The sequence below is a fragment of the Saccostrea cucullata genome, unplaced genomic scaffold, assembly GCF_032062105.1.
Source record: "Saccostrea cucullata isolate Sc308-1 unplaced genomic scaffold, CSIRO_AGI_Scuc_v1 ctg1260, whole genome shotgun sequence".
Classification (NCBI taxonomy): domain Eukaryota; kingdom Metazoa; phylum Mollusca; class Bivalvia; order Ostreida; family Ostreidae; genus Saccostrea; species Saccostrea cuccullata.
The window spans coordinates 23,309-36,178 of NW_026928677.1; the positions used below are offsets into that span (position 1 = coordinate 23,309).

Sequence of the window (12,870 nt, forward strand, 5' to 3'; positions counted from 1 at the left end):
CTTTGTTGTAAACTGTCTCAATCATCATGTTTTAGACCTTCCTTATTATGAATATATACAAGATAATGGACCTCTGGGAAATGATGAGCCAATTCAGGAGCAAGTCCGAGTGTGTTCATTTATTTTTACAAGTCAGCAATGTTTACATAGTAAAATAATTGGTATTGTGAACATTATTTAATGTATGTGATATTTTATGTCGCAGAAATTTTTTTTCATAACTCATAGGCGTCGGAAGCAATTTGAAAGTGTGTGTGTGGGAGGGGGGGTAAACTAACAAAAAAGGGTTAACCCCAATTTTCAATACCTATATTATGTCTAACTTCGCAAAAAAGTGGGGGGCTAGGCCCCCCCCCCCCTTCCCGTTTCGACGCCATGTAACGATAATTTGACATGCTTTATAACACTCCAATAACATTCAGACTTTTTTTAAAAGGTTACATGTATATCAACATTTAGCATATCGTCGGTTTGCGAGATTTATTTGGAGGCTGTTAGGAATTTACAACCGACGAATATTGCCAGCTTGTGCAGTAACAGCTATATGACAAAACATTCCCAGTCAGCAATACTGTGGATTAAGGTACCCCTGGGAACTACATTGATGAAAATACAAGTATACACTGAGCTCAAGACAATTTGCTTTATCTTAACTGACCACAAAATATTTATCATTAAAAGTAATTTAAACAAAGATATTGCATCATAACATTCATTTTACCAATCAATTGAAGCGTGTCGTATGCATTTGAACTGTGACATTTTTTGGTGGTTTGGGGATACCCTGTAATATTGGTGGAGGGACTTGGACACGGCGATCAATGGCAGTCCTTGCTTTGGAGTAGCTGTCATTTAGTTCTCTCAATCCCACCACAGCGTCTATTAAGTTCAGCAATGTAATCTAAGTAATGAAAAAATAATCGTTATAAGCTTATAACGTGATTTTGTGTTTAATACGTATTTTGTACTTGTATTAATACTTACTGAAGGTTTGATCTACTTTGACTTCTTTAGCGACACCATCTCCACATCGACCTTTTGGATAAGAAAAGGCGTATTGTTTGTCCCCTTCTTTTGTCCTGCTATGTTGTCTAGCACTGTTCTCGTTGAAGTGCAAATCAGCAAGAAATAACCTGAATATTTAACAAAAAAAACATTAATAATCATTAAAACGGTTTCATTGAAGTCATAAATTTAAAATAAAAATTTGATTTTAAAAGATGTATTGAAGAAATATGATTCAATTTTATTCATTAACTGTGTACTTGCCGAGCCTGCATCTGTGTCAAAAGGAAATGCACAGCTTTTGGAGCGTAAGAGCATATAACTTTATGAAAAGACTCCAGGCTGGAGGTCTGACCAATATGAGACAGTTTTTGGATGTCGGTAATCAAAAGCTTCCCTTTTACGACTGCCTCTAATTCTACATATGCCTTTAGGAACCCATTAACATAATACAAAACTTTAAGTAAATATACAGTTGCATTTTTGTTTTTCGAAAATTATTGTTTGATTTGAATCATATCAATTTAGGAAAATTAATTACCTTTGTTATCCAGTCTCTGTCATCAAGAGGTCCGTGTAAGCATCTTGGAAAAACAGAGAAGATCATGAAAATGTATACGACAAAAAAAGAAACGGCTCCTTTCTGTTACTAGTGTTAAGGATATGAAAGATGTAGTCATTACTTTCAGGAAGGGCATTGAAAGAAACAAAAGGCATAGTCGTCTTCACCATTCAGCGAAAGGAATTCATAAGGAGAAGTTTAAAATCGGGAAAATTAGTGCAAAGAAAGGTGACCCGTTTTGTGCTGCCGAAGAAATGAAATTGTCCGGAAAATTTAAATGGACAGACTTCCTCTCTGGACAACAAATTTCATCTCATTTTTCAAGGTTTGTTCAACTTGACAAGAGAACATCTAATGAAGACTACTGGGCTGCAGTATGTGAAGAAAATCAAGATTCATTGATATTCAGAATACAAAAACTTTTGAAATAAGAAGTGATTTACCTATACCATGTGCTCAAATCATATTTAACTTGTCTGTCTGTCTCTCTCTCCAGACAATTTTTGTCACTCTCCGTCATATGCATTCTTTGATGTCATTGTCTCGCATATATCAGTGTTAAGCACAAGAAGTGTTTGTTTCAATTCTTTATCATGACTGCACTTGTAAGTGCCTGCAATTATTTGTTTCCTTATAGGTACATATTTACTATGTATATATAGAACTATTAGTTGTTTGAAAAAATCATTTAATATCATGTTTTTGACTTTGATGTCAAAACATGGACACATTTTCAGCTACAAAATTTTAAATTCATTTTTGGGAGTTGAACTATGTTCAATCTCCCATGGTTATCACGCATTTAACATGCGCAGTAATTTGTGTTGATTATATAGAGCCGAAAGCGAGGCTACTGTGTCGACCGATTTACTCCCGTGATATTCAACAGAAAACATGCATAAACTTCTGCCACAAATAGTTCATGTCATTTTCTCCTGAATTTAAATAATTTTTTTGATTTGAAATTTAAGTAAATGTAATAAAAAAGTAATCTTATTTTGAATATTAGATTTCGTTCAAAGTAAAACTAAATTATTAGCAACCTCAAAAGTTTTTCGTAATGGAACTCATTTTTAGAGTTGCGTCATACACTGAAAGAGATACGAACGACAACTACATACTGACGGCAAGCGGATAATCTAGTCTTCCCGACGGTCCCGGATTTTTAGCAATTTTTTTTACCACTGTTTTATGTTTGGTAATTTAATATTTGTTTTTAACTTGGTATTGCTTTTTTCTTCACAACAGATTAAGTTCTGACGTACTCTATGTATAATGTTTGTGTAATTGAAAAACTTTTATATTCACAGAGAAGTTTTATATAACAAACCTGTTAGCTCTTAAAAGGAAGCTGTGTGAAAATCCACATTTTATCAACATTGATATTATTCCTGCGGAACTGAAATTTTCATAACACAAGGGTAAAGGAAAAATATATTACATATTTGAAGACTGAGAGCAGTGAATTATATAAATGATCAGCCGCCTCTAAAATGAATATAATGGCAGTGTCCGTGTTTTGCAATGGGAAACCCAAAATATGTGTAGGATGAAAAAGTAATAGAAGGTGCACAACGGCAACAGGTAATAAAGATTCTATGAAAATTTCGTTCAGTGGTGTAAGAGGAGTTGCGGATAAGAGATGGGTATACCTAAAGCGTAACAAACAGATGGACGGAAATCCCGATTAATAAGTATCCTCCCGCTTCTCAAGCAGGAAGTATAAAAAAGGACAAATGTAGGCAGGCATTTGTCCTCTCTGTCATTTGTCGACTCTGCAGGGATCAAATGATATAATAAGGACCATCACTACCAGGTCAAAGAGAGAACATCCAGTACCGCTTACACGTGAAATCAATGTTTCTGAATTGCAACAAGATGATCCCGATTTAGTTGGTGAATATGAATCGGAGAGACAGTCATACAGAGGTACATAAACTTAGTCCTGTCATTCGTCATTATTGGCATTTATGGAACTCCTGTATAGTTGACGATGTATCATGTAAGAAATACTATCGCCGATGTGATAGTTTAAAGCATCTGCAGATCATAGAACCACATTCCTTACGAGGCACCATTTTGAAGTTCATGAGCATGCATAACAGTTTGATGGGAGGACACACTGGAGTTACCAAAACGTATGGTAGGTTAAACAACAATTTTACTGGTATGAGGCTAAAGATGTCCTTATATGGGTGAGGAAGTGCGACACGTGTGCCCGAAACAAACTTGAACAGATACCTCAAGATAATTGGTTTTACAAAAAAGAGGGGACAGAACTCAGGTTTTTGTATGGTTGGGGTGACTCTTTAGAAATTAAGTATATTGTTTTATTTTATATATGAATTTATATAGGGCCTACAGATGGCATATTTAGAGAAAAATATCCTATTAAGAGGTAAAGCCTACCAATCACTTATGCGACCAGTAAGAAGGGGAGAAGAGACCTGTGATACCAAATATTTATAAGTATTATATCCCTTAAAGCAAAGCACCATTTTACTGCATTCTGTGCCATTTTATCATAACAGAAAGGCAGAAGCTAAAAGAACATGTCACCCACAACACTAAACACCAAGAAGCAGCAAACAATATGTCGGACAAAGAGAGGCGTTATCTCCATGAGAACAAAGATCCCATCCACCTGGTGGAAGGAAACCACGACTGTAAGATGGGAAGAAAATTCCCATGACCTATGGGCAAGTAGGCTTAGAAAGACGACCTCGATTTCCACGAGATCCGGCTCAGACTTGGACAGTGCTAGCCAACCTACTCCATTACCCGCCACGGTTGGGCCAGCTGAGGAAGTCCTTGCAACACATGAGCCAATTATCACAACAAAACCGACGGAAGCAGCCAGTACCCCCATTCGACGACTTCCTCAGCTGTGACCCCAACCTGGACTTCAGGTGAAAAAGGGTTTTGAGGAAGCAAATGATGATGAAAAGAAAGAAAAGAAAGATGATGAGAAGAAAGAGGAAGAAAAGAAAGATGACGAGGTAAGAGATAAAGCAGGGAAAGCAGAAAGTGATAAGGAGGAAGAAGAAAAATTGTAGAGAGGAAGGGCAGTAAGAAGAGGAAGAAGTTAGAATCAGTAGAAGCAGTTCCAGCAGCTCGAGTAGTGATAATGAAATTGATCGCAGCACTGTTAAGGCCTACTGTAAAGAAATCAATGGAATATAGACGTGCAAAAAACGGAAACTTTTTAAAACTGAATTTAATTTACAAGGCCGTTTTATTATTACATAACTTAAATACTTATTGAAATAACATAGTATACCCAACACTGTATTGAAATAAGTTGGGTCCCAACAATGAACAGTCATGTGATAAATGCACAATATGCGTACAGAATGAAGGTCATAAAGACATTTCAATATCGCAAGGGTATGCCCTAGTTGAATTTAAAAAAATTAAGTTACCATTTGTTTCTGCATACTGTATAGGGGATTAATTTCACGGGTTGTAATTTTCACGCAAGCGGTATGCCCTAGTTGAAAAGTTTCCTTCCTTATATATAAAAAAAAATTAACGGATTCATCAACACCGTGAATATAGCGAATATTAACACCGCGAGTTATTTTCCCCCTATACAGTACTTTGTACTTTCTGGAAAGTGCTGCTGCTTTAAAAAGAATTCGCATTTTATTAAAATTTAAATTTTTTATTAAAATTTTATTAAAATTTAATTTTTTATTGAAATTAAAATTTCCAGTAAATATGCCCATGTCGAAATATGTGTGACCTTTACCAAGTATTTTATGTCCTTTTTAAGTCACACTCGATTGAAAGAAAGCAGCAGAACTTTTAAGGTTAAGGAAACATCATATATTTATATTCAAAAAATGACTAACATCTGTTAAGTGTATTCCTTTGCCACCTCGATGTAAACATGCCCAAACCTGTACACATAAACATGGTAAAATTAAAAAAATAAATATTCTCCCAGATCATTGAATAATCGCACTAAACAAAGGTTTTACATTGGTATTAAAAGCCTATCTAAAATATACAAATAAAATTCTGTTTAACAATAAAATGCATTTTACATTGTAAATCAAAGTACTCAGAAGTACAGAGAATTACAGAGTAAATGGATTTAAATATTGAATATGAAAAAATTTATAAACAAAGGTTTATCAATTGGTATTGAAAAGCCTATTTAAAATATACAAATAAAATTCTGATAAGACACTGACAGTAAGTTTTTCAATCCTAAAATTTTGTCAGAATCATCTGGTACCGCAGCTGAATGTAAACAAACAGGCCAGTCTGGTTCCCTCTCGTGCTTTACCTCGTATGTGTAGAGAACTACGGTAACACTGATTATCAAAATTCCTTACGCTAATGAACTTTTCACTTATGAAGTTTTCAAAGTCATTACCTAATGTTTATTTTATATAGAAAAAACTTCGTTTTACTTTATTTAGCGTTCTCAAAAGCGGTTGAGAGTAAGAACTTTATTTTTGCACGTAACTTTAAAATGGCGACTATGGGGTCAACATCCTGCCTTGAACAGGATCACATAAGCCGGCAATTGCTCTTTGAGCAATAAGCCCGGCTAAAAATATACTTGATCTGCCTTTCACAGCGCATGAAGTACGTCATTGTGGTAAAATGACGTCATGTCGGCAAGATGGTTGCGACGAGTGATTTGTTTATAAACTGTTGTCTGGGATCTAACTAGCAACTATTTTTAATGCATTAAGTTTTGATGTTGATTATGCTAATACAGTTTAACATTGCAAAGTATTTGATTTTCTAGTATTATGAGGAATACAAAATGTACCTATTTTAGTGTGACGTCCCAGTATTGCGTCAACATTTTCCGTATGAATTAGGCCCACCCCCTTTTTCAAGCCTTATGAAAGAAGACATAAGGAGCAGAAACAACAGACACCACTGAGATAATGAACAGTCATTTACTGATGATCCACGACGTTTTACATCATATGATGGGGGATATAAAACAACAGACATGTGTATCTAAGGGAAATAATAGTTGTCCAATGACTTAGAACAAACACCACAACGGCTAACACATCTGCCACAGTACGAAGTAGGGAGGACGCAACACCAATAAGAACATCGGATAGGAGGAGAACACCAATCAGGAGGAGAAAGACGTTAAAATTGAGGAAAAATATATTGTTGTTTTCATGTTTATATATACCAAGTGGATTATATTTTAAGAGATGTGTATTTTATTAAATATTTTTAATACAAGGTTTTCAAATGTCTTATACGTTTTATGATTATTGAATTTGTTTTTTTTTTGTTTTGTTTTCCGTGGGGACACTGGAAACTTAAACAAGAGGCCCACGGGCCTTATAGGTCACCTGAGTATTGTGTAACAACTTTCAAACAATTAAATTTGGTTCGCGTTTTAAACCAGACGCCATGAAATTCACAATTCACAATTTTGAAAGAGGCACCATTGCTTATCATAATTATTAACTTAGCATGCTTACTCTATTTACTTAATACCCAGAGGTAGATCAGAGTAACAAAGAGAAAATGCACTTCCACTTTATACCCAGTTGTGCACCTCACCCCAAAGGAACCACTGACCCTGGGGCCACATATTTCAAAATTTTATCATAAAATGGTTGATTAATACCAAAGAGCAGATTTCAAAGCATTAATTTATTTTCAGACTATGTACCCCCCCCCCCCTTCTGACCCAGGGGGCATAAAAAACATTTTGCTAGATGCACCTTTCTTTATCATAAATGTATATACATCTACTTGGATCACTGGCATAAAACCAAGAAGCAAAGGAAAATATTTTCAAAGAATTAATGTATTTTTACTATATAATCAATAGAGCCCCACCCTAACACCAGAACCCCTAACCCTGGGGCCATAAAATTCACAATTTTGGAAGAGGCACCCTTGCTAATCATAACTGTGTACTTACTTAGTTTATTTAATACCCAGAAGCAGAGAAGAAGATTTTCAAAGAAATAATGCATTTTCACTATATATTCTATAGAGCCCCGCCCTAGCACTAGAACCCCTGACCCTGGGGCCATGAAATTCACAATTTTGGAAAAGGCTCTCTTGCTTATCATAACTATGTACTTAATTAGTTTATTTAATACCCAGAAGTAGAGAATAAGATGTTCAAAGAATAAATGCATTTTCACTATATAATCAATAGAGCCCCGCCCTAACACCAGAACCCCTGACCCTGGGGCCATAAAATTTACAATTTTGGAAAAGGCTCTCTTACTCTTTATAACTATGTGCTTAGATAGTTTATTTGATACCCAGAAGCAGAGAAGAAGATTTTCAAAGAAATAATGCACTTTCACTATATAATCTATATAGCCCCGTCCTAGCACTAGAACCCCTGACCCTGGGGCCATGAATTTCACAATTTTGGTAGAAAACTCAATGCTCATTACATTCATGCCAACAGTTTGCCTGCTTGGTGTCCAGGAGCAAAAAAGAAGATTTTTAAAGATTGCAATAATTTTAGTGGTTTTGGCCCCACCCCTCAGGCCCCAGGGGGCAGGGATCATGAAATTCACAATTTTTGTTTCCCTTCACCCATATATGCTGTATACCAAATTTGGTTGAAATTGGTTCAGTGATTTCAGAGAAGAAGCTGAAAATGTTCAAATGTTAACACACGACGGACGACGACGGACGAAAACGGATAGCAATAGGTCACCTGAGTTACTCAGGTGACCTAAAGAGGGATATGTGGAGTTTGTGTATTTAAGTATTGAACATGTATTTTGAGATGGCCCTTAAATGTTACTTACTGAATTTACTCAACTTATCTTGTTTCACAGTTGTAAATTACATAGAAAACTTTTTTCTTGCAACACTATGTTATGCTCAGGTACTTCTTTGTAAAGGTTAATGTATGTAATTCAGTACTAGACGGTTGCAATGTTTGTAACTTATGTATTATTTATATGGAGGAAATTCGGACTGAAATGTTATACGTGCTTTTCATTTGTTGGTAAGTATTAAATAGTTTAACTCTTACTGATTCATTTTTAGGCCTTTCTTTGATTGTTAAGGTATTTGTGTTACGAACGCAGCTTCTGTTTTTTATATGATTGGATAAATAAATTCAATAACAACAATAGTAGGTGAGCTGAACAGCCACTCCGGATCATCGCTTATAAAATAATGATACGAAACATGTTAATAGAGTATTTGCATTTAATTTTATTATTCAAGATTATTGAATTGTGTCTTGAGATAGAACTATCTATCAAAATAGCATAACCCGGAATTCCTCGATCAGGATTCACTTGCAATTTATTAAACTTTATAAAACAAACAGATATTTCATTTAGACACAATTCTTGGGCATATAAATCCTACGTGAAGTCTTGCATAGCTCTTTTTTAATACCTACAATCATCTTTTTAACACGTTTCTATCCAAAACCGCATCCTTACCCGTGCATGTGATCCGTAGGCAACATGGCTTCCTAACCCGATCGAATACAATGCGCGGGTAATGACACGTGTGTAGAATGTCATATCCGTAGTAACCAAATACACAAGAACATCATATATAAACAGCGATCAGCTGATTTGAGAGACAGATTGCTCTTTCTCATCTAAGGTTAAGATCTACCTTTGCTGAGGAGTGACGTTTGGGTAATTGTCAATTTTTAACTTTAGATAATGGGAGCTGATGCCTGACCCAAATTAGGGATAGTGTATTTAATAGGATCTTTTATATAAATTATTTTATATTCATTGTAATGAGTGTACATTCTAGAGTGGAAGATAGTTATGGGAGAGAGTTACTCCCAGTGATTTGATGCTCCCGGTAGAGCCTGAATATTAAATCATTATTTATTTTTGTTGCTAATTATAGAAAGTAATCTTTTATTGAATTTTGGGAGGAGCAGGACAAGAGTTTATCTGTTAATAGAATTATTTTTTTGTACTTTTCTTAAATTCTTCGCTCTTTTGTTCAACAAACAGAATTGGGAGACCCACACGTTACTTTCACATGCCGTAGGTAAAACATCAAGGGGGTGAAACGTAACATTGGTGTCAGGAGTGGGATACAAATATTCTCAATCTTCCGGTTGAACGAGAAAAAAACAATAAAAAATTATATATATTAGCAAAATCTAATTCATTTATCATGATAAATTAATATGTCTTAAAATAAAAGTTGGAAGATTCAGGAAAGCCAATCTTTCATCCCAGGTCTTGTATTGGGAACGATTTTTCCCTTGATGAAGATATGGGTCCTCTCCCAAACAGGCATCAGCCTCCCAGCCTACTGTAAATATGAATGAACTTGTATTGAATGCAAAGCAAAACATGAGTAAAGAGTGAACACCTCACACAATTCAAAATACTTGCTCAACTACATAATTGGGATTACAGAACCAAGTCCCTTTATTTAGCCAGTAGTTTAACAGGGGGTAGCATTGGCTATTCTGACAGAATTAAATAAAACCCAACAGCAAGGTTTTGGTTCACTCGTAAAAGTTTTAAGCATGTGTTTGCTGCCATGGAGGAAGATCTGAGAAAATGGAGAGATGCCGGAAAGCTGAGTGATGGCCATGTGAGCTGGTGGCGGGAACACCTTGAGAGGGAAAGGAGATATCCAATGCCAAGGATCCCAAGGGTCAGCTCCTTCCAGCCTCACTTGAGAATCCAAGAGAACCCTGTCTCACTGCCTGCTATGGAGGTCCTGGACAATCACATTTCAAGTCTCAGGTTTGTTATTTGTTTTTTTTTTCTTTGTTTTTGTTATGTAGTTGTTTGGGTATAAGGATAAATCAGTTCTTACATCCAGCATTTAAATATCGTTGCAAGGTAATGATTAATTTTGTGAAACTGATCTCATTAAAATTAAAGAAGAAAGGGAAAATAACTTGCACAATTATCTGGATTGCATCACATATTTTCTGCTGGCAAATGCTACAGGCTTGATGGCAGAAAATGAAAAGAAACCAGTTTTAATAGGTTCATGTAGAGCTGAATGAAAGAAACATCTTCATTTTATTTATTTGTTTTTCTTATATTTGTAGGTCAGAGTTGTGAGGAGAAGAAGATGAATCTAGCAAGTGTTATCATGCCAATATGTTCGAAAATAAAACATTTAGGTCATCTACAATAGAAAACAGTCTCAATTCATTCTAAATATTTAATGAAATAAAAAGACCTCAAGTACATGGAATATATTGATCATGAAGGGTTTCAGAAGTGTCTGCAAATCAAATAACTGGAGTCATGCAATGTATCATTTAATCACAATGATATCCTTTAGGATGTCAGATGGAACAATTCAACATTTTAACAAATTTTACCATTCATTATGTGAAAGGGAAACAAATAGACAACTAGTATTTACATTAGATCTCTGTTCAGCTTTTGTTAACATTTTGTCAACAATGATAAGTCTAAGAATTAAAATGAAAAGAAGTTCATGCATAAAATGAAAAAGTCATCTCACATTTTGTATAGTTGAATTTTACTGTCACTACCTTGAAAACATATTGTGTCACAAAATGATTTTTGTTTTGGTGTTTAAGACTTGTTACAAATTTTGCATGTATTTTTGTTAAATGTTGCAGTGTATCTCTGTGGTGATGTGAAATCAATTATATATTATATAATATCACAAATATTAAAATTCAATGAAATAATTGTGTGGTTGATTTTTTAAAAAAGATATTTCATGTAAATTGACTTGGATAATCTACAGGAACATTATCTGTGAAAAGTTTGCCATCATGGCAAACTTTTTTTTTTCAAAACCTCCAAATAGTGACGGAATACCGTATAAGTGGAAATTTTAGCTAGACACAAATTTACCGATTTGACCTTAAAAACTGGTAATTTATTTTAGCGAAATGTTATTTTAGCGATTTTAAAATGCACATTCAAGAAGCTATTACAAATAAAACGCAATTAATTTTTAGCGATATTCATCTTTAGCGATCTCAGTACCCCCGCTAATAATGCCAAAATTAAATCCTCTCTAAAAATTCTACTTATACGGTATATAGATGTTAAAATTGCTGATTGCATAAAGTTTTCTAGCAAAGGAGTCAGAAGCAATTTGAAAGGGGGGAGGCTTAACCATCCAAATAAGGTAACCCCCATTGTTCAATACCTCTATAATGACTATCTTTGCAAAAAAAGGTAAGGGGCTAAGCCCCCCCCCCCCAGTTCCGACGTCTATGACAAGGAAAGAGTTTCTCTAGTACAGACTGTACCTATTGACTCAAATTTTTCATCATAAGTAAGGAGAGGGCAATCAATCATTTAAATTTGGCCAAACCTGATTCTAGATTAAATAATTGCTCAATACACAAAACTGCAACAACAACAAAAATATTAATAAAAGCATACATTAAAATATATGGTCCTGTAGTTAAAAGTGCCTCAAAATTGTTTTACACACAGTCCATTCTTTTTCAGAGTTGATCATTCAAGATTTTTATAAGTATCCTTCAGCACAATATTTCAATTTCTTATGGCATAACTGCACACTAGAAGAAATGTAATTTTTCCATTTAGCAAACATGAAAATACACTGTTTACATGATTAAAACATGTTTTATTCATTATTGCTTGCATTCAGCAGTGCTATGCCTATATTAACACAAAACAAATCAAAACAAAATATACCTTCTCCTGAATTTATTAGGCATCACTTGTATCCGTGAATATTTTTTAAAATTCGATCGGGTTCGAAATTCTAATAAATGGAGACCCTGTGGTTGTGGTCAAGACAGTTGCTAGGCCTTTTAACAAATATTTCAACTTGCACATATTGTAAAAAACATTTCAGAGATTGATTTATAGGTACATGAAATTATCAAAAAAGATAATAACTTATGCATACCTTTAATTAAATCAATAAAAAGTTTAATTATTTGTACTTGACTACTTCGATGTTGTGTTTTAAGACAGATGACTCAGGTGTGAAAAATTACCAGCTAAGTGCCGATTTTTGAGTTATCGTTTATATGAACGACATATAGGCTGCTTCAGCATGGTATTGTTATGTTCACAAAAGGGAAACCGGTTTCTTACTACGAAAGCCCATTGAGCTCATTTTGGTAGGTAAAAAAAAATACATTGTTTTGTACGCAAAAGAAGGAAAATGTTTTCACTCTACCTGAAATAACAGGGTCAAATGAATGGGGAACAGACTATATTCAACATTTTAAACTCTCTTTGACGACTGTTATGAAGAAGAAAATTTAATGCCATGTTTTATGTGGGTGTACTTTTGCGCTTCCTATATAAACATATATATTTTTACAAGTAAATGCAACAGTTAATTATCTTATTTGT

General features: G+C 34.5%; 1 pseudogene; it reads right to left on the reverse strand.

Moving 5' to 3' along the window:
- Nucleotides 1-622: 622 nt before the first annotated feature.
- On the reverse strand, nt 623-2,087 carry LOC134278399 (uncharacterized; annotated as a pseudogene).
- Nucleotides 2,088-12,870: the final 10,783 nt, after the last annotated feature.